The sequence below is a fragment of the Pithys albifrons genome, chromosome 9, assembly GCF_047495875.1.
Source record: "Pithys albifrons albifrons isolate INPA30051 chromosome 9, PitAlb_v1, whole genome shotgun sequence".
NCBI lineage: Eukaryota > Metazoa > Chordata > Aves > Passeriformes > Thamnophilidae > Pithys > Pithys albifrons.
The window spans coordinates 27,546,397-27,569,113 of NC_092466.1; the positions used below are offsets into that span (position 1 = coordinate 27,546,397).

The window sequence follows — 22,717 nt, forward strand, 5'->3', positions numbered from 1 at the left end:
AAGTTTTCCCTGTATTCCTTTTTAAAGAAGGTAGATCTGTTCTGATAATATGGCACGCTGTCTATTTTTATGCTCCTGTTTGCACAAAATTTATTCTTAGGTCACAGTCCCCCCAGAACTATGAAAGCATATCTGTTTATATGTATATTGTTATTAATCATAAGCATTTAAAGTATTTTATCTGTACTCCTTCAGGAAATTCCAAAAGAGCTACGAAGGACTAGTCTGGTAGGCACTGGTACTTGGAATGTTTATTACCATCATTATCATCACTCCTTGAATCCCTTTGTTCTTCATCCTGCCCCAGATTTTCATTACCTTCTCCTGATTTAATCTTTTTGAATTCAGTAAAGGGTTTGCTCATGTCACCTTTTCAGAATTCAGTAAAGGCTTTTCTCTTGGGACCTTGTCTTTCTGTTTGCTTTATGAAATACCTGTCCTTTTTAAGTATGTTGCAAAATAACAGAAGTATCCTGAGGCATGAAATGGCTTTCGATCCTCAGCACTTTCCACGGTATTCTCTTAGCTGGGAAGAAGATTCATTTGTCATCTCTGGAGAAAAGAGACATGAACACCAGAAGAGAGAGTTTTATAGAAACAGCTGATGTCTGTGTGCTATAAGAGTAACAGATGAAGCAGAGGTTCCTCAGGGGCTGGAGAAAGCTCTGCCAGTTGTTACCTGTTTCAGAAAACATAACACTTAAATGAAAGTCAACATGCATTTGGTGAATAAGTTGCAGAATGCTTCACATCTTGGCTCAGTTTGGAGCATATGGTTTAGTTAGGAGGGAGAGATTTCTACCTAAATGCTTTGTGACCTAGCTATCATGCTGTTTCAGTGCTTCTGTCTTTACTTTTTTTGGTATGTCATTTTTTCAATTTATCTGCATTTTCTGTATTGGCTGGATTAATTTGTGCTATTTTTAAAAGGCAAGACTAAGATTTACCATGTAGTTAACTTATGTATGTTGTTAATTGCCTGTAATGCTTTATCAAGACTAACTCTGTGAACTGGGTGGATAAAATAATGTTAAAATATAAAACTTATTCTGGTGACCTTGCTCAGTGTTTGATTTCTGCGGCTTTCTCTAGCTGAATTTCCTGATCATTTGTGATGAGACTTATGGAAATTAAAAAAAAAAGAATTTAAAAAATTGATAATACAGTGTACTGACATTTTTAGAAAGTCATTGTTGGTGTGGGTTTCTCTGTTTCCTGGCAGCTGGCTTAGGAGGAGGTGCTGGTTGCATTAAGTGGGGTATCAGTCTGTAAAAGTGGGTGTGTGTCACCATAATGCTGCATATAACCATTAGTCTGTCTCTTCCAAGGCAAATATATACTGAGTTTCACTGTGTGCTGATTTTCTGGTACGGATAGGGTCAAAGTGGTATCTGTGGATTAGAAAAGAATTTGTGAAGCCTCAAAAATAGATATTATGTATAAGCCTCCAGGTAAGTTTCCATGTACTCCTAGTGCCAAGGTACAAGCCTCTTCTGCATGGTGCCAGCTTCAAGAAAATTGATGCTGTCTTGGCACCTCAGGGGCAAAGGGTGTGTGCTTCAAGGCTGGATTTCAGCTGAGGACACAGCATCTTGTCTTCATACAGAGGGCTTTGCTGTGTTATGTCTCTGTGTATGCATATTATGGTACTTTCTGGTTTGAGCTTAGGCATGTGCCCTGGAGTCCTGCACGGGGTAAACAATTTTTATTGTGAAATGCAGGTAATTGGATGACTTCAACACTGAACAGACAGCTGTGTATTTAAATGTGACCTTATACCCAGTCAGCTTCATAACCTGCATTTTGAATATGGTATTTAAGTAAATGCTTCACTGAGCTTGAGGAATTGTTAAAACTGACACCACAAGGGTATGCTAATGCAATTAGATGACTTGCAGTGTTGAGATTTGGCCTTGTTTGGGCTCAGTTACAGTTTAACCAGATGCAAAAATACGTAGACAGTAACTTGTATGCTACTGAAACAAGCCTAGCCGGACAAAGGTGAGATCCACATGTCAAAGGTGGTGATGATAGAGACAGCTGCCAGAAGATTTGCCAGTGAGACTTTATATTTCCTGCTGAGAGATGACCTTGAAGGAGGCTTCAAAGCAGTAAGTACAGTCTGAATGTGTTCATGAGAACTTGGCATCCATTGTTAGCCCGTTGGGGTGGGGATTTTTTTGTGAGTAGAAGTTTGTTCACTGTGTACTGAAGTTATATTGCTGCAGGAGGAGAGGCTCCAAATGCCTGATCTGCGCCATATTTGTGCAGCCACCCTGAATCAGTGTTACTTTGTCCTTTTCCTGCTTGGAGGTGCTATGGAGATGTCAAGTCCCATTGAGTGAATGATGCAAGGATTTGGAAAGCAGAAGGTAAGTATCTCAATAAATGTTCCATGACAGCAGCATGCTTGTAATGTATATTACAGTTGTATAGAAAAATCAATGTTTTTGACAGTGAACTAAATCTTTCTGTGTCCTCTGTGCCTAGAATGGGTAGCGACGGTGTCCTGCCAGTAATTGCTGGAGGCAGAGGAGAAGGGTAAGCAGCGTGGAAAAATTGGCAATGCTCTGTGTAGAGCACTAAGTTATTTTTTTCATGCACTTCCTTTTCTTTTCTTTTGCAGGAGCTATAGGATATTGGCACGTGAAGAAATGCAGAGATATTCCTACTCTGGCTGATTGTTTTTAATGAAGTTTTTTTATGGTAATTGAAAATTGTCTTATGATCCCATTTCCTGCATCAGTTTATCCTCATTTCATACCTGTCTCTGCTGAAGAACGCTGTTTGTCCAGTTGCCCAGGGTATTTGTCAGTGGTGCTTCAGACTCAAGAGCAGTTACCTGGGAAACAAACGTGAGCAGCAGAAAAGAAGTGGGGGGAAACAAGAACTGTATGTCAGTGTACAGGTATTGTTCTTGTGTGCTCAGTTCTTGACAACAGTTGAGATGATCACAGAATTGCAAACTGTCACATGGAGATGACAGATGAACTTCTTTGTTTTCCACTGCTGACTTTTCTTCTTTGAATGGTTAAATAAATCACCATGAGGTATTCTCTTTTAGTATGAATTCAGATTTTTTGAACACTGTTTTGATCATGTTCGTATAATTTGCTCACAACAGTTATATTTATTGCATCAGTCATCCAGTAATTCTCATACGAATTAATATGATCTTTTATTTCTATTTTTGCGATAAGTAAATTATGTATCACTCCATGTCTGCTTTAGCAAGTAAACTCTCTTGTAATACAGGTTTGCTGTATGGCTATTCTTTTACGTCTTCTGGTAATTTTGCATTTAACATTCAATTAGAAAGGAAAATGAAAATGGAAATATAGAATAATAACCTGGTAATGAAGAAACATAAAATGGGACAGTATTTAAGTTCTCATCAGAATTAACTGAAACAATTTAGAGTCCTCACTGTTTGATAGTGAACTACAAAGTAACAGAGAAGAGCTAGACAAAATTAATTAGACCAAGGAGTTTGTAAAGGAGATGAAAGACAAAATCAGTTTATTTGCAATTAAGAGTGTTAATACTTCTATTAGTAGTTTCACACACATTGATGTTAATTGCTAGGACTGTAAGTTGTTTCCATCATTGAGATAATGATCTTAGTCACCAAAAGAATAAGCTTTTAAGTAATGCAAAGAACCTGGAGTTAAACCTTCTGAAGAGGTTCAGTGTGGCAGTGCCGATCCCTGCCCTGCCTGTGCCTGACCTCCATCGTGCCCGGTAGCCAGTGCCACCTGCAGCTGCCAGGCCAGGCCCTGTGCCATCGGATAAAGTTCTTCAGTGCTGGAAAGATTTGTGTATCTCAGTGCAAGCCAGGAATATTGTAAATTGATGACTACAAAGACTTGGGTGTTTTCAGAGTATAAATTCTGAGAATTGCGATGTTGAACTTCATAGGACATACTTTTGTCTTGTTCATAACTTCTGACTGAAACACATGGACATCAGTGGACATTATAATATCATTTCTTTTATTTCTAATATAACTTATATAATCTGAAATCAGGACCAGGTATGTGACTAGATTCACATATGTAATGAGCCTTTCCTTTTCTTGATTGACTCAAAGTTATCTAAATCTAAAAAAAAAATCAGATAAATCTCTCAACAGTAGTCACAAAACCTAGTCTGTATAGTATTTTTGTGCAAGTGTACAAAGTTGGGAATACCTTCCTTTCCTCTCTTGAACTTGCATTTTTCTTCTTCCTCCCTGTTCTCTTTTTTATCCTCCTGATTGTTTCTTTTCTGTACTGCTGTGGATTTTCCTTTTCTGTTCATTTCGTAAATCTACTGATCAATGCACTTACTCTGTTTAGGTGTGTTGTCGTAACTACAAATTAGTTGTATCACAACTGCTCTGTTCAGCTTTAATGGAGAGTACAGTGCGCACACACTGAAGTTTTGCTCGTTTATAATCCTGGTGTCCCCTCCTGTACCAAGAAGTGACGCAGCATTTGAAAAATGGAAGTCACGATATACACTAAGTTGCTCAGCTCATAAAATATGAATGCTTGGAAAATGAATACAACAGTGTTAAATATAGTTAATCATCTTAAAAAAAAAAACACAAATAGAAAACCCAACAAAATATGCATTTATCACTATAATATATACTGACATGGGATATTAATGAAAAATACCAGATACTTTGTTGTCTGTATTTATTTTACACTGTGCTTATTACTCTCATTCGACTAATTTAAATTTGTTTTCAAGATAAGGTCAATTTGCTCCTGATGAGAAAAGTTTTGATGTCTTCTGTGCTATATTTTTGTCTGAGTTTGTAATGCAGAGTCTATGCACTGAATACAAAGCCACCTGGGCTGGAAATTTTGTACATTGAAGTGGACTGACAGGGTAGAACTTTAAAATTGGTGAACTATAAATAGTTGCATGAAGTGCATTGTTAGGTTGTGCATCATAAGAAAAATAAGACTTTATTAAGTTCAAACTAATAACCCACCTCAGTGAGAATAAAATTGTGACCTGCTGATTTTTGCTGCTTTAAGTTTTTTTATGCATCTGTACTTTATGTAATGTGCTTAAGTCTAAAAGAAGAAAGACATCTTGGTTAAGTGTTAAATGAATGCTCAAGAGAAAGTCACCAAAACAATTAAACAGATTATTTCAGTCTTTTTTTTCCCCTTGTAAATCTTTCTAGTGTGTTTTAAAATTTTTCTTACCTGATGGAGAGTCTCTTTTCAAGGTAAGGTAGTACCACAGCATCTCATTCTTTCAATTGGTGAATCGTGTCATGAAATAAGATGGCTAACTGTTACTGGAAGAAGGTGAGTAAATCCTCTAAAAATCCTACAGAAGCAAATCGAATTATTTTCAATTAATTTATTCTATTAAGTATCTTAAAGGTGAACCAGAGAGAAAAAGTAATGTAATTGTCCTAAGTTATGCTGCTTCTTTGAAGTTAAATGGATAATCATGTGGGGTTTTTCTACAAATTTCTTATTTTTAACTACATGTTCTATTCAAAATTTTGTTCCAATGAAACTAAGAAAAACAATTCATTAAAACCTCAGGACAGGGAAAATATGGAAATTCTATTACTCATTTTTTAATGAATGCAACTGGTAATTTGAGAGAACTACACTAGATGACCAATATCTCACTTGTCAGTATTGGGTCAAAGTTTCCAATTTGACTCTGATGCAGTTGGTGTGGATAGAGGACATCTCAAGGACAATTAAAATGTATGCCTTGGCATCAATGCTACTTTTATGGCAGGTGTTGTTCTGCACAAGGGGTGAGTAAAGTAATGCCATTGGTCTGCTTTTTCAAGTGATTTGTTATCTTTTCTGTATCTTTTAAGTCTTGATACTATTCATGTATCAGCTATTTTAATTGTTTTATTGCCTCAGTACTTTATGGATTGGATTTAGCATCTCTAGGCCATGAATCAGTTAGGTAATCATCCTGTTCAGTCTGTTTGTTCATGTGAAGTGAAAATCTAAAAGTCCTTGTGCAAAGAAAATTCAGAATCACCTGTAAGTTTGCAGCTGTAGCTCTTACTGTGACAAATGCCTTGTTAATCCAGGATTGAAATGTGCTCCAGATGCCTTAGTGCATGTCCAGCCTGTGTTTCTGGATTCCAGTGGTGCTGGTTTACCATCTCACCCATGCAGCAAAAATGGGATATAGTCTATTCTCCTTTTTGGTACTGTAAACAGTGGGGAAACAGTTCACTTTTTAAGAAGCCCTTTCCCTGCCTTCGCACACCCCAAAATGTGCTCCATTTCCCTAATTCTTTTTTCAGTTTAAATATTTAGAGTTTCTTCTCTCAATACACTATGTTAATAAAAGTTCATAAAAATAGCAGTATATTATTCACTTGTTTGGGAGTTATCTCCCTGTGAATACATCCCTGTAATATTGCTGTGTTCTTCCATTCTGTGCTCCTTATTCTTTATGGTGCCAAGGTGTGTACCATCAATCATTCCATTTATCCTTTTGCCATCTTTATTGCTTGCTCAATCTCTTTGATATCTTGATCTTAGCCTTCTTTCTTTTGCTCTCAGTGTTCTAAAAAATATTGATGCTTGTGTTGATGGCACAGCTGTGCTGATAGACCTGCTTGCAAGGTCTTCTGCTTTTTGAAGGCGTGTTTCCCTCACTGTCATTACTCTTGTGTCACTGTTCTTGAGAATAGCTTTTCACCTATTTACTTCCTTAGGTTTTTTTCCTTTGTCACAGCTATGCTTGCAGCCATCTCTTGCTCCCTGGTTATTTTGGTATCAGTAGTAATATCTCTGCTGTTGATGCTAATTTTTTTCCCTAAAAAAGTATGTAATGTTGAATTTTCTGAATTATTCATAAAGTCATATATGAATACCTGCATCTAGTATTCAGAATTTCTTATTTCTTTTGCTAGAGCCTAAAACCGCTTTTATAATTCAGTAATAAATGAGAGCCTTCAGTTTGTTCAGAGTTCTTTTTGCTGACCCTATGTTTATCTCTGAGGTCCCAACTGTCTTTTAGTTAATTGTGCAGAGCCCTACAGTGCAAGGAGCTACAGTCTTGGTAAAAGTGTAGAGTATCCCTTCCCTTTTTGTGATCTCTGTGCACTCACTACCTGTGCAATATGTTTGAAGTGGTTCTTAGCCTAGGATATATTATGTACTAGCTATTCTATATGATTGACCAGCATACAAATCTTTTTCTCCAATTCTTAATCTTTATCAGAGAATATTACTTGATAGTTATTGCCCTTTTAACTTTAAAGAGGGGCTAATTTAATTATGGAAAAAGATTTATTTTGCTTTATGCCACTTGTTTTGCTTCCACATGTACCTTTTTATTTCTGTTCCCTGTTGTCTGAAACTTCTGCCCTCTAGAGCAGTAGTTGGTGTGGCTGCGAGTTCCCTACTTGCTTAAAAAGTATTTGTAGAATGGATGTCACAGAACCACTGAATGGCTCAGCATGGAACCTGAAGACCTGAAGGTCTCTAGTCCAACCTGATGCTCAGAACAGGGTCAGCTGAGGTGCCACCAGGCTGCTCAGCACTTTATCCACCTTAATCTTTAAAAACCTGGGACTGCAGGGCTTTTCTAGGCAGCCTGTTCCAATGCTTGACTGTTGTAATGGGAAAAGATTTTCCTTATATCAAGATAAAATGTCTCAATTTATTATTTGTCTAGAAATACTCTGGAATAATATATTTTCTGCTACTTGAAATTTTGTAATTCAGACAAATAATTGCTTACTAATGCCCAATTCTCTGCTTGTTTACAATGTTGTGCTCTTGGTAGGTAAAAAGGAATTTAGTCTTAGTTTTGATAGTCCTATTTTTCTTGTTCTGTCCAATCTATACAAGTCCTCAATTATTTATGTCATTTTAGTACTAGAAAAAGTATGTCATATAATTCCAAAATAAAGCTGCCTCTGCAGCTTTGTAATTATCCAGGCCTACATTATAATATATCGGCTTTATGTAAAAGCAAGTTCTAAAATTAATGAGCTGCAATACATTGTTTCAGATTAGATCATCATAACTGAAATGGTGGGAAGTTATTCTATTTTAGATGTCTTTGCTTGTGTACTATAGTTTTATTATATCAAGAATTTCTCACCTGGTACCTGCTTTCACAATAAATTCTGCATTTAGGCAAAAATATTAAAAAAAAATCTGAAAGTATTGAGCTTTCTAATGGCCACAAAGACATACAAAGCAGTTTAACAATCTTGACAGTTTACAGAAATACTATATGTAATTTGCTGTGATTCCCGATATAAGCCATTTAACACAATTTAGTCATAGGAATACCAGAAACAGTAGGATTCACCATCAGTTTATTCGGCTCTAAATTTAAAGATCTTTTGGGTCCAGCACAAGAGAATTAGAAACTTCAACAATGTAGTTTCCTCTTCAAAGTTCCATGATAAGAGTTACAAACTTTAGAGAATGCTATCAAAATAAGGCCTAGCTTTAAGTGAGCAACTTAAAGTAAACACACTTTGTTCCATAAATGCTTTTATTAAGCAACATGTAATTGTGCAATAGCCTGAATCAGGAGCAAAACTTGAAGAGTGGATTAACAGTCGGGATTGACTCATTTGAAGCTGTGTCGAAAACCACAGGGGTACCTTTAGAAAATAAGCTAATTCCATTTATTCTTCACTGTTAGTGTTACACTTGGTGTTTTCAAGAGCATTTCTTATGAAGAAATAATATTCTCTTGTCCAAAATACTGTAAATGAAGTGCCTGAGCCCTTCTCTTTGCTGCTGTGCCTTTCTGCACCTACTGCTAAATTGCAGCTTTTTTAGGGAGAGACAAGTAGTGTCTGAAAAACACTCTTATCTGCTGGATTATTTCCCAGTGTTGTTTTGCTCGGCATGGAGCACAGTGGATCAAGGTTGTAAAATGCTGTAATCCCTCCTATTGACCCATGTGTTTATGCCAAATTGGTTAAGACAGAAGCTGATGCAGGCAGGAAAGGTAAAGTTAAAGAGCAGGGGAAAGCCAAGGAAAAAGGTGAAAAACCCCATCAGTTGTTGGTTAGGATGCAGCATGCTCAGCTGGAAAAGGCAGCAGTGATCCAGTTGTGATGCTGCTGCTGTGGAGGAAAAGGATTTTGTTTTCTGTTGTTACTATAAAAGCCAAGTCCGGGAATGATGGTTCTCAAGCAAAAGTGAAGCCAGGAGTTTTACTGAGGAAAAAAAAATGAGTGAGTGTTAGAGCCAGACTGCATCTGAGTCAGAAAATAACTGTTGATCTGGGGAGTAACATCAATAAAACATGTCTTATGGATCAGGAGAGAAGTGAAGGTTGTTCTAGCATTGGTGGTGACTTGTTGTACAGTGAACTACTGCTGCAAGTTTCTGCTTTTGCAGATGTGAGAAATGTCTTTCCTGGCTATTCTGTACGTGAGATGGCATGTCTGATTCTGAGAAGTTCATGGGTTTGTATACTAGCTATACTAGTAAATGTACCATTGCAAAGTTTCATACTGGGATTTTTTCAATTTTGCTTTTCATGTGATAATATTTCTTGTGCATCTTTCTTTGGCATTTCTGTTGTTGTAAATGAACTCATACCTTTTTTCTTGGTTTACTTTTTGTGATATTATGCATTTTTTATTTAGATTTTCGGTTTGCCCTGATAAAACTCTTACATATCCCCTTGTACTAGAGTTTTAACACAATCTAAGTGTATCCTTATTTTTTTTGCTGGTATTAATGAATAATTATGTTGAAAATCTACTAGAAAGATGTATAGGGGTTTAATGTTCAAGATAATTGTATTATATAATTCAAAGCCATAGCACTAGTCCGGTTGTAAGGGGAAATGTAAAATTAATCACTCCTCTCCATGTTTTCCACAGCAAATAGCCAATGTTATGTACATTTTGGTGTGTGTCACTAACTTGACTGTTTCAATAACATGAGATGATCAGGCCCTGAGCCCAAGCTGTTTATCAAAGTAAATTTTCCAAGCCAACACTGAATCAGAGTTTTTTTCACATCTGGAAAAAAAAATAGTATATAAGAAACATAATCTGCTTATCCATCATGGGTGGATCATAAGGTAAAAGCAGGCTATGAGGCACTCAGAGCACAAGCTATGCATTACTCGCAGCATATCAAGGAATGGAGCAACATCTAAAGGAATAAATACAGGAAAGAAGTTTGTGTTTATTTTGTGCCTTAGGCAAATGAATCTTGCTTCTATGTGCCATAAACTTTCTCTGTACAGAGATGTGCATCTTCCCAGAAAGCACAGCTTGAATTTAATAGGAAGTTGTTGCTGTTGACATTGGGAGAAGACTTGGTAAATACGCACTTCAACAGAGCTGTGCTCGTTTACTCCCTTTGAGGACCTGTCTCTATTATTTTAATTAAAAAGCAGCAGCCAAAGTCTGATCATACAGATCCTCCTCCATACCAAACCCAGAGCCAAAATGAACTTATTGTTCATTGTAAAACTGAATTGAGCAGCTGTGTCACGTAACCAGATCTTCTGCAGCATGCTCTGAAAGGCAATGTCATGGGAAAAGCAAAAGAAGCAATTGCAGCATTCACTTTTTCCTATTATTGCCAGAGCCATACCAGAAATGTTGTTAGGAAGCAACATTTAATTAAATCGCTCTCAGCTTAACGTTGGGGTATTTCATAATCTCACCTGTGGCATTGTCTTTTTATTAGCAAAAGGCTTAAGTGACTCTGAAATATAATGAAAGGCCATGGGGAGAGCTTGCACACCTCAAAGCTGCTAATCCATTGGAGACCTGTGTGGGAAATTAACATTTTTCAGTGATGGTGCAGAGCTTTGAAAGTTATCAGGACCTTTTTTCTTCCAGTCAGCTTTCTCTGAACTTGAAGCTCTATCTATGCAAATTACATCCCAACAAATATACACTAAGTTTGAGGTGGAGAGACTAATGTATTGCTGCTTTTCCTCAAATGTTTTACATCTTTATAACTGCTTGGGGTTTTTTTATGTAGTGTGTGGGAACCAGCACCAGAGTTCAGGATGTTAAGCACAATACAACTGTGCTCAATGCCCCAGAGAGTTTATTGTGCATATTGTTAGGTGCTATTCAGACAATGTGGGTTTGACACTGCAGATATGTATATTTTTCTTCACCTCAAACTAAAATAGAAGATCAAGACAGATATAGCAGGGGTGCAATACTTTCAGGTTTGTTTCTTTTTGCAGAAGAATCTGATCAACTGGGAATCAGAAGACTACCTGCAGTTCACTTTCATATGCTCTTTCATATCTTTTATTGTTTTTATTCAGCATGGAATAGTCTGAGTCATAACTAGCAACAAGGTCTCTGAGAAAATACTGGGTGACTTTGACATTCATACTCAGTCAGGCTACTTTTGTCTAGTCTTGCAAGCATTAAGGAGAATAGTTTGCATTGTGAAGGAAGAAGTAAACCTTAAGTGCATCTGAGAGGACTTAATTATATGAAAAGAAGTTGATAGGTAATTTTTAAAAAGCCTATTAGCAAAATTCAATGTTTCTACTGCTGAACAGAGCTCCCTTGGTTTGAATCTTGCCATTCCTAACCACACACTGACAATGATCACTCTGGGAGCTGTGATCTTAGTGTTTAAACATGCCCATGTCAGGCACTTTAATACAGATTTAAGTGACAGCAGTACTGAACTGTCCCCAGACTCATTTACTGGTGAATAATCATGTCATGCAAAATCTTTTACCGCCATTTTGCGTCAGCTGCTGTGCTTGCCCATCAGTAGCAGCTCAGAAAGAAGCCCAACACAAATTAGCCACTTAATTTAAACCAAAATGCAGCTGAAGCATTCTTTAGGCTCCTTGAAAAATCTCAACTGCTTAGACTAAATACTTTCACCAGTTGTTCTTGGTTTGTTTTTTATTTAATTGTTAAAAGTACTAATTCTGAAGCTTGACTGAAGTTTTAGATCTTAAAGTTTTTGAAGGAAGAGCTAGGCTGTTTACTTTACAATTTTTTTACTGAAAATAATAATGTCTCAGCTTGGGGTAATGTGAATTCTAACTCTTGTCCCCATGCCTCCCACAGAGCTTTAAATGGTGTTGTGATCTTTGACAAACACATTATTCATAGAATTAATACAGATACCATTAGCCCAAGAGTAGTGAAAAGTACCATAAACCACAGAGTTTCTGTTGGTTTCTTTTTCCCACCTGTTATGTAGCTTGAGTCATTTCCCCATATCAGAATATCTGCCATTCACTTGAAGAGTTAATCCTGGCTGTGATTGGTGTTCACTGACTATGTCCAGATTGTTCCCAAGAGCAGCTGAGTAAATATTTTGTAGAACGTAATTACCTTTTTGTGTATGTTTTCTATTTTCGACCTCAAATCCTTGCTTCCTTTATTGTGTTACCACTCTTATACATAGTTAGCTCTTAGAAAAACATCAGTGATTTGTGTTAAAAACTTCTGGACTGGGTTGATTGGATGCCACTGCTCATGAGGCTAGAAGAATGTCTGAACTGAACTTAATTGGATAATGTCTTAAGTACCATTTAACTGAGACCTTCAATGTAAAGCAGTGCTTCCTGAATCAAGAACTGATATTTTTCTGCTCATCAACTGAGTTCCTCCTAACTGTATTCAGATGGAGTAGCAGTATGATTATGGGAATCACTGGTAGGTCTTGTGACATTTATGTCTGGGATGCTGCACAGAGGAACTCGTCATGTGCCACCAAACTATTCACTTACGTGGAGAGCAAACCAAGTCTTGGACTTGGCAGACACAGAAAGCTGTTGCAAGGGGAGACATTGAGACAGACTGCCTTTAACTTCTGTGACAGGACAGTAGAGGAGAGAGAAGCAGGTGTGTAGAAGGATGGATTTTTCCTGTCTTGTTTCTTTGTAAGCCACAGGGGTTTATAAGGTTACTGCTTCATTTCCAGTATTCCAGAATCCTCTGGCTGGAAACATGTTTTCTACTTCAAATAATGGGGGTTTTGTCATTCATTGGATTGTTTATGATTCCTGGAAGGGATACTGTAGGATTTCTTTTGAAAATAGTGTGTTTACCATGTTTCATCACAGACAGTATGAAATACAAGTCTCCTAAGAACTTAAATAAAAATAAATTAAGATTTGCTTCAAATACTTGCAATTCCGGAAAATATTTCTGCAAAGAAGCAGTAGGTATTCACAGAGAAAGCAATGTGGTTGATACAACTGAAGCTAATTCACTTCTTTCTTTACTCAAATATTTAGAGAATTTGAGTTAATCAACCTGCTCTTCAAAAAATATGGAAAAGGTCATACAAATTACTATTCAATTTGGAAAGAGCATTTGCATTAAAGAAAAAAAACACACACACCAAAAAGAAAACCAGGAAGAAGATGCACATCTTAGTGGAGTGCAATAACTGTGAAGTTAAAATTAATTAGGATATGAGATAACAAGTATCTTTAAAAAGATGTGAAGTACAATTTTCAGTGAAATATAAGAACTAAGTGTTTAATCTGTCTCTTCAGTTAGTAAGTATATAGCTTGGGATGGGAAGCTCACTTTTTTCAATTAACAAAAAGAAAAGCTGTTAAATACAATTCAACTGGTTTACCATGCATTGCAGGTAAACCTAGTCAATTGATTATCTGCATCTCCCAAATAGTTTCACTCATTCAATAGTGAAATTAGTGATAATTGCTGCTCATTAGTGAAAAAAAAGTGTAATCGATGCATTAACATCACAGAAATAGCAACACAAAGCCTGATGTCCCCAGTGCAGCCTTTGTGTAAGTCCTCCTCCCTTGGCACTTCACTTGGTATTCTTATTACCTGATAACATTTGCTACAATTTAGGCTAAAAAATTGTTTTGTTTGTACCATCTCTTATGTCACATGGCTATAAATTTCTGAAATGTTTCTTTCTGTGATGTTTGGAGTGGAAATTTTTGTGGGACATAGAAGACTATTCAGTGGTCCAGAAGGCAGTGCTTAGTCATTATACACACACACACACACATATATATATATATATATATATATATGTGTGTGTGTGTGTATATGTGTATATTTATATATTTATAATTAATCTAATGGTGGTATTTATAGTTTCTCATAGACTTCAAATGTTTCAGTAGAGAAAGTTTAACAAGGTACAATTTGGCTGACGAGAAAAGATTTATTGTGATTGGATTTATTCACTTTTTTCCCTCTTCACTGCAGTTTCTCTGAGCTGCTACATAGCAGAGCTATTGCTGAGATCAGGCTATTTGATTAACTTAAAAGGCTTTTGCCTCATTTCATATCTGAATGTTTTGGAATATATAAAAAGTAGATGGTATTGTTTGTTGTCTTTAAAGAGGTCTTATGAGATCACGGAGTTCTTTATCCACCAGAGGTTTTCACTGGAATCTTACTATAAATTGGTTTAGGAACAATATTTTGATACTGAGTAAAAATATACAGTAAATAAAAGTTATTTGTGACAGTAAATAAAGGAAATTCTAAACTCAAAAAAAATTCTGGGCAATGTTGACTTTGTAGGTCTTGCAAGGTACTTATGTCCTGAGATGACTTTTATATCAAAACAAACCAGCTTTGTTGCAAGTCAAGCAAAAGTATTTAATTGAATTCTTAAATAAAAAGATAAATAGCTAACGTTTTCTAGAAGCTTCATAATTAACTTCTTATATGAGAAGTTACTGTGGTTGATCTTTTTTTAATAGAAGGTAATAGATTACTACACAGAAACCAGAGGTTTGAATTAAAAATAAATATACACAGCTTCAACTATGAGGGGTTTTTTTAATGTTTTCTTTAAGAGCAACATCTTTGTGGTCTTGTCAAAAATCTTTGTAACTAAATCATCATAATTAGTTGTTATAAGATATAAGCATCCTATTTTTCTCTAAAAATAAAAATCAGATAAGGTTATTACAATGTCTGGTTAGACATTTGGTAATTTTAACAGTAGGCAAAGATCTCGTTCAGAAAGCTTGAAATAAATCATATAGTATTTCAATATAAATTATGCATTCCATGTGGAGAACAGTCGCCCATAATAAAGTGAAGTGTCTTGATTTTTAAGCTCAGCAGATGGACAAGGCAACTTAGAAGACATTAGATTAGATCCCCCTGGATACCTACAAACAGGGGTATTTATAGATTAGGAGAGACAACTGTAATATTAGACAATTAGAGTAAGATACACTAAGGCAACATGTTGTACCACTGTGTCTTGAACATACATATTTACATGAGCTGCTTAGTCCATTTTTTGATTTTTACTAGAAAAGAAAGAGCTTCATGTTTTTCTGAAGAGAGATGTCTGGCATCATTCTTTGTTGTGTTTCTGCTAAACCTAAGAGTCTTTCCAAACTGTGAAGTAGTTTGTTCTTCTGGGAAAAACCAATGGCTGCTGGAACCTTTCTTAGGAAATGTGCTATCGTTTTGATTGTGCTATGGATGAGCTTTCACCACGGGTACTTGCTTCAGTCACCTAAACTTGGTCAAATTATTAGTCATGGAATTATATTGCCAGAGGAGATTTAGCACAGAGGAACAGAAACACTTAAGAAATACTGTCAGAGAGGTGTGTTGCGTGTGTATAAAAACTTAATAATGCCTACTGCAAAAATCCTGGTGATTAGCCCAGCATTCTGCAGCTTCAGTCTTTCTAAAAGACATACTGATGTTTATCCACATCATGTGCATGTTATTCAACCTCTGTTCATTGATAGCAACACATTTACTGAATTTGCAAAGACGTAAGCAGGTATCTGCTGCATTTCAGCATTGTAAGAAGTGACCAGTATGTATGTGGGAAGTTCTGAGAAATCAAGTTTTCCCTGTTTCTTGAAATCCTCCCTCCCTGTCTTTAATAATTTCTTTCCTACTCTAACTAAGTCCCTAAAATAGAAGAATGTTTACATGTGTCTCTTCACTGGTTATCTGAAAATTTTTATTCTTAGGCTCTGGAAGTGTAATTTAAAAAAAAAAAAAGGGGGCACCAAACCAAATGCCTCTGGACAAGAATTTAAACCTTGAGATTTCTTTTCTTCATCTCATGCATTTCTGCTCCATTATTCATTGGAGAGGGTTTTCTATCTCTTGTACCTAGCCAGCCACAAACTTGTTTTATCATTTTTAACCCATTTCATATTAAAGATTCCTTAACAAGATTTGAATTTTCTTTAACCATTGTGGAAGCTTTGGGAAAATCCCACCATGTGTGTGTAATTGCAGCACATAGACCACAAGAACTTAACCAAGACAGCTGAGGTAGCGATGGGATTCAGCAGAACTTACAGACTGTCAAAGCACTCTAATTTTCAGCTGAGTCCTCTGTTCTGTTTCCTTCCTCAGACACTGGAACAGTTTCCTGATAGTGAGCCAACACTAAGCTAGAAAGTGTAGAAGGGTGGGCTTTGATCCAGGGTAAATTTTGATCTTACATCCAAAGATGTTTCACTTGTTTTTTGTGATACTGGCTGTTAGTTGTAAAATTTCAGAAATTAATTTTTCAGAGTTTCTTTCAGAAGCATCTACAAAGTTCCTTTTCTGCTTAAGGGCTGTGGTTCTTCTCTGCATAGCAGTAAAATGATGGCAGCCTTCACTGCAGTTTGCTTGGCTTTTACCTGAAGAAGAAAACTTAAGGACCCTTCTGAAAAAAAATCCCTTTATCTTTCTCTGTTATTTAAAACATTATTTTTTCTGTAAGAAAGACTTCAGTGTGAAGAATCAGTGAAGAGCCTCTCTCTATCCTGTTTGCAGACCTTTTGAAGGCAAGAGGACAGTTTCATATAATTATACTACTAAAAATAATTTAATTTCTTCAGTGATTTGGGCTTGGTTACTATAAACAAGTCTTGGATATCATAGGTAGTTTTAACAATTTAAACCAATTAAAGAAACCTATTTCAAGTAGGTGGGAAGTTTCCTACTGATGTAGCACACTGTTTCATCAGTACTTGCAGTGAGTATTTAACAGAATTTTAAAATTATTTTCACAAATATAAAATAGTAAATAAACAGCCCTTACATAAAATGTTTGTTTCTAAAAATAGAAATAATATTGTGATTACTTGAAGTACTTTTCAGTTTTCTGTGTTTGAAAGGGGTTCACTTCCAAATTTTATTTATTTAGTGTATAAATTATATGGGGAGTTCTGGCAAGTGTTTAACATAAGTTCTGTTTATGTGTGCCTTCCAGAAGGAAAATTTTACTTCCAAAGTGTTTTATACTTGAACTGGATACAGCTGAGAATGATTGCACAGACTGAATTTTGTCAAGCTACAAATGTACTGCATACCCCTAAATTATTTCCCACTGACTGTCCTATGGTTTTGAATCCACTGAAGCTGAAATACACACTTTAACACAGTCACTTACTAAAATTCAACATCCCATAAATGACCTCAATGACTAGATGAATTTGAAAGCATCCACAGCACCTGATGGAGGTGTCAGTCATGGCTGTCTCTGTAAGTTCAAGTAACATGGGTCAGAAATCATTGCAGGACATAGTTTGGCTATGAAAGTTATGAAAATTTAGGCTGATTTTAGAGTACCTGGAGTATAAAACTATTTTTGTCAAAAGGTTAAAATGAAATGAGGCAAGTTAGGGGAGAAATGACTCAGTATGTCATTTCATAATGAGACAACTAACAGTAAGACTTGAGGAGCATAAATACACAGTGTATTCAGAGCATCCTGGTCAGCATTTCTGTATCCCTTCAAAATGTCTCGTTAGAGGATTCATAACCCTTTGCCACAAAAAATGTTTGCTTTCTGCAAATATTGCAGTTTGCTTCTGTGCAAATACTCTTATTGAGCTGAAATCTGCCATTTCCCAACAGAGGCATGATCAGTGAAGGCTTTGCTTAATTGGGATGCGTAGGTGGTTGTTGATTCTCTTGTCTGTATTTTCTAAGTCTAATTCTGCATTATTGGAACATTTGATGCTCCATGTGCCAGTTAAGATACCTGGAAATGGATTTTTTTGTTCAATAAGAGCTTTTTGAGACAAAATATGAGGGCAGCTCACATCTGAGTGACAGTTCTTGTTCCAGCCAATGTATAGTAATTGCAGGTTATGCACATTCTGGTTTGATTCTGCTATGACTCTAGTTTTCAGTGAAATTTTCTTGCATGTTGCAAGTAGACCAGAATCAGTCCCACCATTTTTATCAATTCTTGCTCTATCCTGAACAACAGTCCCCATAGGGAGTTTTCCCTGAATAATGCATCTAAAACAGTTCTTACATGTTTCCAAATCCAAAATGAGTCTAAACAAGGTGGAAATACCCAGTAAGATTTAATAAAAGCTACGAGTGAGAAGAATTAGGGGTGGAGAAATGTCCATCTGGAAGGTACTTGAATGTGGTTCTTGGCTATTAACATAGTATAAACATATTTCTTGTATATATAGCATGCATAAACAAAACTGGTTTAGAGGCATCTAAACTGAGATTTGATGTCTCCGTTATTGTTAGTAGGAATTTGTAAATCCTTACCTTTTTAATGATACTTAATTAAATTCATTTATCTAAGTTCATAACTACCACTTTTGCATATCACCTCTGCCTTCTCTGACAATCACTAGGGTGATGAGTGAGAAAGGGTCATCTGAAGGAATCTCCTCTCTAGTCCTGCTCAGAAAAGCAAAACAGATAGGAGCTGTCAAAGAGGATGTATGAAGAGCAACATGGAAAGGCAATACATTTTCCTTGGCTTTTGCAACACCTGACAGCAAAGGAAAAATTCAAAGACAGTTAAGATGTGCAATTATTTTACCTAGCTGGTTTCCTGATAATTTTGCAAACTGGATTTTTCCTGAATTAATGACATAACTGTCTAAAGGTGCTGGGAAATAAGAAGGCACCTCACTTTAAAAGACGAGTAACTTCAGCTGCAGGGGAGAGAACAATGAGAGGCAGAGGCAGAAGGCTGGCCAGCAGGGAAGCCTTTTTGTGTGGAATTTCAGTTGCTATCATCAAGGCCTCTCCATGAACTCTCACACCTTGTCCATGGCCTTGGGATTGTAAGCAGCACTGTTTTCTGCAGTCTATTCTTTGGTGTTCTTTCACCTTCTGCTTTCGTGCCATGGCAGAGCAGCAGCTGTTGCCTCCTGCCTCCCCCTCAGCCTGCCCTTGGTCGCTCAGCGCTACGCAAGCTCTTCAAAATACATCTCTCCCAGGCAGGGAAGAAAACTGGGTCACAGGCAAGCCCAAGTAGGGCAAGTTATTGCTATTCAGCTGCTTTTGTTTGAGTTCTGTTCAGCTTCTTCAAGTCTGCTTATTCTTTTCATTAAGCCACACTCAGAGCTGTGATGTTTCAGCAATGTTTGTTCAAGATTCAGCTCTCATTTGGCCCTATAGCAATGAGCTGTCCATCATGACTGCCACAGAAAGTAATGGGGATGTTTTTAAAAGATGTGAAGCTGAGGGATACAGAAAGGGCTGTTGTTTAAAACATGAGTCAGACAACACTTGACCATTACTGCTTTGCAAAGTGAGCTTTGTCTTAAAATGTGATGAACCAGAGGAAGTGCTTACTTCTGAGACAGTATTTCCATTTGCAGTTTTTAGATATAAATCATAACCAGAAGTGTTACATATGTTACAGAGAATGTCAAAAGCTGCCCTGTGCTGCCACAATCACTATTGTGTATGACAGCTCCTGGCTTGTTAGACCCAACCAGGCAGTCTGTGTGGAAATGTTTATTACTGGTACCACCAGTCAGGCTTCACTTGAAAATGTCTGATACTGGTGTAATACGTCCTTCAGCTTGCCATGCAGAGATTTTGTAAAGCTGCTGCCTTTCATGCAGTCATAAAATAAGTCAGGAGCTCTCTGGTCAATTGACTGGCTGCCACAAACCTCCAGTGACTGTCCTGCTCTGCTCTTTACTGGTGCAGCCAGTGTGTGTGGTTTTGGTCACCACCAGATATAAAGCTATTTGAGACTATCTAAAGGAGGGTTATGAAGATGGTGAAAGGCCTTGAGGGGAAGCCATATGAGGAGCAGGTGAAGGAACTTGGTCTACTCAGCCTGGGGAAGAGGAGACTGAGGGGAGGCCTCATTGCAGTCTACAGCTTCTTTGTGAGGGGCAGGCTCTTCTCTCTGGTGACCAGTGAGAGGACATGTGGGAATGATATGTGAGGGATGTTTTACATTGAATATTAGGTAAAAAGTTTTCACCTAGAAGGTGGCTGGGCACCCTAGGGCGGTGGTCATGGCACCAAGCCTGCCAGAGTTCCAGAAGCATTTGGGCAATAGTCTCGGGCACATGGTGTGACTCTTGGGGATGGTCCCATGCAGGGCCCAGGAGTTGGACTCAGTGAGCCTTGTGGGTCCCTTGCAACTCAGATGTTGTGTGATTCTGTGATTCCAGGAATGGACCCTGCACAGGCTCATTGGACAGCCTGGTTCACACCCAGCTACCCTCATAGGGAAAGGTTTTTCCTTATACCCAGAGGGAAACTCTCAGTTACTGTTTGTCTTGTCCTCCTGGCTTCATCTTGTCATTAACCTCCTAGGGGTCAGAGATAATTTGATATTTGTTTTGGGTTTTTTAAGTCACTTTCAACTTTAAAGTTATTGTGTGTGTCATTCTGAAAATATTTTTCCTATGGTTGAGTTTAATTTCTTATTCTTCCATAGATTCTTATTCTTCTATAGATTATAAGAAATTATGTTACACTGTATGGTTTTGGATAACCATGCATCCTTTTGAAGTGGCAAGTTTATAAATTTTTTCTGACATTACTGTGCTTTAATCCTGAAAAAAATAAGCCTGTGTAAGAGATTTCGAAATTTAAAATTCTATTAATAAAAAATATTTTTGTGTATTTTTGATAAGGGAGAAAGTTTATCCTTTCCTGAAGGATAATACAAAGTTTACATACCTTGTGAATGTACATGCTTGCCCTTAAAAATGTGCTTGCATCCTTTTGAGCTACGATTTGTAAGTGTATAAAATTCACCTAAATGTATTAATTTAGAGAGATTGGGCTACATATAATGGGTTTTGGCTTTGGAAGGCCAGAAAGAGGAGTACAAGAATAGGTAAAACTGTATTTTCAGGTACTTTAAGAATTTTCTTTTAACTGGAAACACAATTAGAATGTATTATTGATGTCATGCAATATGTCAGTTGTTTTTTTAATCCCCTTCTTCAATCCTTCTGAAGCACAGGACTGTGCCATTCACATAGAAGTTGGCATTTAAGCAGCCTGGCTTTGCCAGCTTGCTGCCTACCTGCAGCCACTGCCAAGCGTGTGGAGCAGATCCCTCCCCGTGGGCGAGTGCTGGGAGCACCCTGCGAGACATTCTGTGGGCTAAAGGCTTGGTTGTGTCTCAGCACTGTTGCTTACATGAGTAAACTAAGCATCTGCCATTGCTCAGTATGAACAACTGGATATTATCCCTCTTGTTGGCAAAAAGCCTCTGGAGGATTAAAGGAGGACTGTAGCTGCTTACAGCCACCATGGTTCCTTTTCTATCTCTGCCAGCACAGTCTGGTGTTCTCTGATCATTTATCCAGCCTGGACTTGAGTGTTGTAGTCATTATGGTAAGCAAACATGTACTTGCTGTGATTGGGGGCCTGAATGACAGGAATATTTCATGACAGGGTGAGGGGGATGCCACTGCACCTGTAGAGATGAGGGACAGAGCACACCAAGCCACATCTGTCTCCAAGGTCCACTGGCTCATGGAGTACACAAGGAAAATCAACAGAATGAGTAATGGGCACACAAGTGTACAGTTCTTTAATCCTTCAAGGGGAACACGGAGGGACACTGCTCTGTGTGAAGAAGGACATTTCAGTCTTTCCTTGTTATGTCCATCCCTGGTCACTGGCTTGTGAGAAGCCAGGTCAAGGAGATGGAGCTAGGAACAAAAAGAAGGCAATACATAAGTACATAGCCCTGTGCCTGCAGAGTCTTGTTCGGAAACTGTCGCACTTGAGTAGCAACACAGTGTCCCCTGTCACATCTTTCAGCACCTGACTAAACTCTTGTCCTTATCCTCTGTGCCCTCACCCTCCAGAGCCTTCCCAGGCAGAGCACCACATTTCTGTTTAGGTGTATGAAAATTAAAAAATATTTCAAGTTATTAACCATCATTTTCTGTGATTTTTCTGTCATTGCTCACACCATATTTTTGTTAAAAAAAATCTATAAATGCACCCTGTTTAAAGCACCAGCAGTCAAAAGAGATGGCACTTAATTATTATATTGCTTGACTTGCTCTGAGCTCCTGACAATGTAGCCATCAACAGTAACTGTCAAATACACTTTGGCAGCTTTGCTGTTAGCTTGAGATTTGAGTAGAATGTTCAGTACCAGCAAGCAAGCAAGATACAGGGAGAAATTCCAGTGGCAGGGCTTATTTGATAATAGAAATGCAAGCTCTGAGATCAAATATCAGCTGGGAAATTAAGGTGTTATTATATTGCATGTTAGTGATGTTTTGGATCTTAGGAGTAACAACCCTCGCCAGTTAAGGAATTACTAAGGCAGAATTAAGAATGCTATTGCTTTATAAAGCCATAATATTTTTATGTAATAAACTTCTCAGAAATTCTCTTTATAGGTTTACATATAAAATGATTATGTCACTTATCCATTTCCTATTTCACTTAATGGTCTTTGGATTAGTCCCTGTATATATGTCTACATCTTATGAAACCTTAATAAACTTTACAATAACTCATTCAGTTTGTGTCTAAATGTCCTTCATGCTGCTTCCTCCA

General features: G+C 37.3%; 1 protein-coding gene and 1 long non-coding RNA gene across 2 annotated transcripts in view; both read left to right on the forward strand.

Annotated features, from left to right (window-relative positions):
- NRG3 (neuregulin 3) overlaps positions 1–22,717 on the forward strand; it is a 345,753-nt gene that overhangs the window by 278,976 nt on the left and 44,060 nt on the right. The gene's annotated exons all lie outside the window — the stretch shown is intronic.
- On the forward strand, positions 1,986–2,542 carry LOC139675936 (uncharacterized). The gene is made up of 3 exons (XR_011698563.1): positions 1,986–2,111; positions 2,229–2,372; positions 2,491–2,542. It is a non-coding gene; the product is annotated as an uncharacterized lncRNA (long non-coding RNA).